General features: G+C 43.2%; 1 non-coding gene across 1 annotated transcript; it reads left to right on the plus strand.

The window, feature by feature from the left end:
- Positions 1-5618: 5618 nt before the first annotated feature.
- On the plus strand, positions 5619-5690 carry TRNAE-CUC (transfer RNA glutamic acid (anticodon CUC)). The gene has a single exon. It is a non-coding gene; the product is annotated as a tRNA-Glu (tRNA).
- Positions 5691-6419: the final 729 nt, after the last annotated feature.

The raw sequence follows: 6419 nt of genomic DNA on the forward strand, positions 1-6419 counted from the left end.
GAAGGGCCAGATGCCATCATGCTCTTCAGAAAGTCAACAAACAGTGGCAGTGTCTGACCTCATAACTGGATAGCTGCAAATAGTAGGTCATAGTCATATTCAGCATAACAAAGGTTACCTGGCTACTGTGCAGGTTGAGAGAGCCAATCAGCACCCTCCATGTAGCTCCTTCATTAGCATACCGCTGTCTATAACTGACCATGTTGGCAAAGGCGCGGTGACATTTGAAGGCAGGGGGCTCGAAGCTTCAGAACAGAAGTGAACAGAACAGAAAAATGGCTGCAAAACAACAAGTGAAAAGGAAGGCTGGGGCTTTGAAGAGAAAGAAGCTCCAGAAGAAATATCAGCACACCAGAAAAAACAAACTCCAGGACCGTAAACAGAGAAAGTTCCCATCTTGCCTTGAGCACGGGGTCAAGGAACCACTTGCCAGAAATACTGTGACCAGTAAGGTGGTGAGAATCTGTTCCCCTAAGCTGTTTACGTCCAAGATGGTGCGAGAGGTGCTAAAGGCATACATTGAGGTCAAATCCAAGGGCATGGTTAAAAACCTGCTAACGGATGTGTACAACCACGTGGCAACGGAAATAGACCGCTTGAGCCAGAAGAGCCCATCTGCTACCATCAGCTGCACTGATGTCCAAACAGCCTTGAAGGAGGCTGTAGTAAGGGAGTTGGTGAACCACACATCCGAGCCCCTTAGGAACGAATGTGCTTAGAGAAACATCCCTCCCCTTCTCCAACAGGGCCAAGAAGGGAGAGGACCAAACACTGCCCTGAAAAAAAGACCCTTAAACTTGAGAAAGCTTTAAAAGACTTTGCTGCCTGAATGTGTCTTAAGAAATCCTGTAATCTACCGCTTTCTAAGATACCAGCTTCACCTCCAACAACCTTCATTGCTTGCAACAAATGTTCCATTTATGGGGATGTCGTGAAAGACCACTGCAGTGGGAAAGGAAGCTAAATTTGGACTACAGACTACACATGCCCAAGAGATTTTCCATTGCCATCGGCCATAAATCAGAACATAAATCAAAATATATGAAAGAATTGTGAGCTGGTTTCTGAAAGAAAAGAAACACCATATATTGTTCCAATAAATCAGGATTTTTAGCAGCCTTATTCACTGAAGTGTGTGTGTGTGTGTGTGTTGTTTTTAATCTGGGACATTGTGTCTTGCTGGTTGCTGACTGGAAACCTAGTTACATAAAACACAAATGTACAAAGGCGTCTGGGTTGTCATATGAAGCAGGAATAAATGGAAGTTCAAGAAATGCCTTGAAAATTGTGCAGACCCGATGTGTGGAAACCTTAACCCTGTCCCCTCACAAAACGTTAAGGAGAATCCAATGGTTAGCATTCAACTAATTTCTACTCAGAGTAGACCCACTTAAATTCATAACCATGACTAAGATCCATTAATTGCAGTGGGTCTGAGTAAAACTTAGTTAAATGCCACCTGCTAATAGCTGCCGTTGGCCTTTCAGATTGCTGCTAGTCATGTAGGAGGTGCTATACAAAATAAAAAATAAAAAATGCCAAAGTGGCTATTCACACCAAAAAAAATGAAGGTTTATTTTCTTTTTAAAAATGGTTATAAAGCTGGCCACATTTAGGAGGCAAGATTTAACTTTTTAACAGCTTTGCATTGCTCAAGCTCACCTTTGGAATTTTGATGAATGTGTAATAATCAAATCTTTATGATGTCATTTGGGCCTTTGCTCCAGTCAGTGGCCACCTGCAGCTCTGAGAAGACCCCTGTTACAGCCTTGATCAGGCACCCCCAAACTTCAGCCCTCCAGATGTTTTGGACTACAATTCCCATAATCCCTGACCTTAGTTCTCTTAGCTAGGGATCATGGGAGTTGTAGGCCAAAACATCTGGAGGGCCGCAGTTTGGGGATGCCTGGCCTAGATAATGCTGGAATACAAACACACAGTTTTAGAAGCAATCAGCACGAGGACCCAACTAAATACTGCTGAGTTCATTTTCCCATACAAATTATTAAACCGCTCCTGCTCATCTTGTTTGACTGGAAAGCACAGCCCAAAGCCCTGATAAATTTGCAACTTTTAAGATAATCAGCCTTGTGTAGAAGTGTCTTGAAAGACTATGCTCCTGTTCCAGAATGAGCACTGTCATTAATAACCTGTGTAACTTGATCCTACTTAAAACTATACATAAAACTCACATTTATCATACTTAAGTGCCTTTATCAGTTGCCAGTGTGGATGTCTACCAGATAAAACCCAGAGCAACCAAAATCCACACTGCTTTACCTTTTCAAAACTAATGCTGATTCCTGGAAATGTTTCTCAAGGTTTAGGGCTGCTCTGACTTTGACAAATGGAAATAATAGAGTTGGTTTGCTTTAAAACAAACAAACCAGGAATGGAATATGGAAGAAGGGGGGTGGCATTTATAGAAAATCTGTCCAAAACAGCTTTCCTTCCAGCATGTTGGTGGTAGTTCAGTTTGAGCTCCTTTGAAAACATTAAGAGCTGCTCTCCTGCCCACTTTTCAATTGGTTCTGCTGCAGCTTTAAGAGGATTTGTGTCCAGCAAACTTTGCCAACCTGGGGCTACCTGGAGAGAGTTGCTGAAAGTTGGCCTTCAGCAATCAGGAAGCACTTGCAAATAGTTGCACACAAAGAATATTCTAAAGGCACCGCAATAGGGGCCGTCGGGAAAGTTGGCTTCTGTCCAGAGATCTGCCCGGACTGATCTGTATTCTACCACCAACAGTGGGCAAAGTAGGGAGCAGAAGGACTATCCCAGGACCGTAGTCTTTAGATACTCAGATTACACACAACAATGTTTTGGTGCAGAAACGCAGGTTGTGATGATAAATCAACTTTGGGGGCTAACATGCCTAAGGGTGATGAAGCCCGGCTGATTTTTTTTTTTAGTTCAAAACTGATTTCTGTGGTAAAAGTAGAAGTGCAAGGTGCAGTTAATATCTGCCAGGAGCCACTGTCAAAACTCACAGCTAGATCATAGTAAGGGAGAGGTCATAGTCCCCTTCAGGGTAACAATGGTTCCTCGGCTACAGTGAAGCCAGAAGCACTTTCATTGTCATGCTATATTGCCTATATATCCCCATGCTGACAAAAATATGGTGACATTTGAAGGCCGGAGCTTAAGGAGAACAGAACAATGGCAGCCAAACAGCAAGGCAAAAAGAAAGCCAGGGTTCCAAAGAGAAAAAATGTCAACAAGAAGCACCAACAAGCGAGATGGAATTGGAAGAAGCTCCAGGCTCAAAAACATAAGAAGAAGCAGCCTCATTTGAAGCGTCAAGCCAAGAGGACCTCAGGCACCAAGTCAGGGAGCAGTGGGCAGCCCCGAAAGATCTGTTCCTCAAATCTCTTTGCCGCCAAAATTCTGCGACAGATGCCCAAGGTGCGCATGGAGGCCAAGGCCAGGAATCTGGTGAAGACCTTGTTGGCAGACTTATACAAACACGTGGCGACCCAAGTAGAGGCCTTGAGGCAGAAAGCGGAGCAGGCCCAGGCCCTCATCAGCTGCAACAATGTCCAAACTGCCTTGAAGGAGGCCATGGAAAAGGAGTTGACCAAGCACATGGCTGAACAGCCCGCCACCATCACCACCGCTTAAAGAAGCATCTTTCTTCTTCTCCAGCGGCGGCAAGAAAGGAGAGGAGCAAAGGCTGCCCTGAGAAGATCCATATAATACCGAAGAGACTTAAAAAATATATTGCTGCCTTCATAAGTCCAAGAAATCCTGTCATTTACCACTTTAGACATCTCATCGGCAACCGAACAGAGAGAATTGCTATGGAAAAGACTCGAAAGAGGTGGCTTTTGAAAAGAAAAGAACCACAATTCCAGTAAAGCAGGATTTATTAGGATTTTATTAGGGTCATTCACTTCTTCGAATAAATCAGAACTTTAGCAGTTTTCAAGTGTAAATGTGTATTCTATTCTCCAGAACTGAGCTTTGGTTTGGGTGATGGCTACAAATATAGTTATATAAAATGCTGATTAACAAAAGTATCCACTGTGTGATACTTAATAACAATCAGATCCAAAAATGTGGGGAAGGTAATATTTACAGAAAGGAAATTGAATTCCAAATTTAAGACATAAAACAATGCAACTCACAATACTGAAAATTAAATACCACAATATGCAGCGGTGCCTTGGTTTTTGAACGTAATCTGTTCCGGAAGACCGTTCGATTTCCGAAATGTTCGAAAACTGAGGCACAAAGGGTGATCTACAAATTTATTGAGAAAATTGAGAAAAATACAGTGGTACCTCAGTGGAAGCCGTTTGACATCCGAGGCATGTTCGAAAACGGAAGCATTTACTTCCAGGTTTACGGTGCTCAAGTTCCAAAACATTAATCAACGGAGACGTTTAACAACCGAGGTACCACTGTATTGAATTTTGAAACTTAATATTCAAAATAGGTCAGTTTGGATATTAATTACAGAAATATTCCAAATACTGTCAAATACCAACCTGAGAAGAAGGAGGCACTAGCTTTTTTGGGGAGGGGGGAGAGAGATCTGTGACTTGTAACTATAGGTTGTTGAAAACCATTTGCAGTATTTATTTGACTGAACCACTTCCACCATTACACGAGGCTGCAAAGAAGCAACAAGAAATAATGGTGGGTTGTGCCTTTTGGTGATATGATATACTGTAATGTAAAGGATTGTTAAATTGTATGTGTTTATACCCAGAACAAACTTAGTTCGTCTCTAAGGTGGACAATTCTTTAGATCTAAGTCAACCTTGCCTATTCATTCCAATAGGTTTACTCTGAGTAGGGTTGCTGTCCCCTTACACACCGAGACTTTCGAACGTTACGTCACCCGGCGCGCGGGATGCTCCCAATGAGGCTTTTGCGCGATTGGCTGAATGCGGGACTGTCAAACCGCCAATCGGAAGCTTCCTTTAGATTCCAGAGGAGCTGCCTGGTTCGCTCCTTTGCTGGGGCGAATCCTACGGCGCCTGCGCATTTCGTTCTCGTGGGGCTGATGGGGAGAAGCAAGTTGCCAGTGGCAAGAGGCGTCTGCAGGCAGCGCTGGGAAAGACCTGAAGACTCTGGAGATCCTCTGATGGTGGATCGCGCTGAGTTTTAGCGGTATAATCGTGGGCACGTGTCTGCTTAGAACTGCTAAGCCCCTCGGGGTGCAGTAGGACTTGACTCCCGCGTAAGTGTGCAAGGATTGCAGCCTAAGCTCTGTCGGTGAATTAAAACTAGGTCCCACCTCCCCACCCCCAAGCTTATGTAAAAGAAATAAAGTTCCGGTTTCTTCGCATCCGTCCACAAATGAGTTATCCCGCAGTGCAGACGTAAAATTAGAATGCTGCCGAACTTGCACGAGAAACGCCGCCGCTTCGTTATCTTATTCGCAGGAGTTTTAAAAACTGCTCAGGTTTTCTGCAGAAGGCAATTTCTAGGTAGAAGGGAAATTTCAATGGATCCACGAACAGAGAACCATCTGCAGAGCTGTGTGCACGCGAAATGCTTGCGGTTTTTGACATGCAGATGCATTTAATTGGGAAGGAGGCACATTGTGCACGGAACTGAAGCCTTCCTTGTACAGTATGATGGCTAGCTTTCTGATCAGACCTACCACGACTTCCCTGGTGGTCTAGTGGTTAGGATTCGGCGCTCTCACCGCCGCGGCCCGGGTTCGATTCCCGGTCAGGGAACACTCCTTTTGAAAGGATTTTTGCCTTCAAATTCAACTGTATAAACCTTTCGCAAAAGTATGCAATATGCTTGAAAACAGGTTACTTTTGCTTTCAAAAGCTTTGCGTTTGAATGCTCCATTGCAAGTTGTTTAACGAAATAATCCTTATTAAATGGGGGGGGGGATATATGCAGAAACTTCCTGTGTGATTTGACATGATTTTGATATTACAGTAGTTCAGTGCTGGAAACCTGTCCCACTTTCGCCCCCAGATTTTTTTTAAGACATCAAAAACATCTTCCTTCAAAAATAAGGAAATAACATAAAAATGAAATGGGGGGATATTAATAATAATAATAATAATAATAATTTATTATTTATACCCCGCCCATCTGGCCGGGTTCCCGCAGCCACTCTGGGTGGCTTCCAACAAAACACTAAAATAGAGAAATCCATCAAACATTAAAAGCTTCCTGTTGCCTTGAGATGCCTTCTAAAGGTCTGGTAATTGTTGTTCTCTTTGACCTCTAGTGGGAGGGCATTCCACAGGGTGGGTGCCACTCCCGAAATAACATTAATTGCTTATGTTCTGCAAAAAAAGAAGCTTTTTATTTTTTATTTTATTGAAAGATTAATTATTTCCAATTGTACTGTAACTACACAAGAAGAAATGAGTGGAGATGTTGCTGGCAAAATAAATGAACAAATATTTTCAAATTTCCATATTCCTCCCATTTCAGTTCCTTCT

This window comes from Zootoca vivipara, chromosome 2 (genome assembly GCF_965207765.1).
Source record: "Zootoca vivipara chromosome 2, rZooViv2.hap1.1, whole genome shotgun sequence".
Lineage (NCBI taxonomy): Eukaryota > Metazoa > Chordata > Lepidosauria > Squamata > Lacertidae > Zootoca > Zootoca vivipara.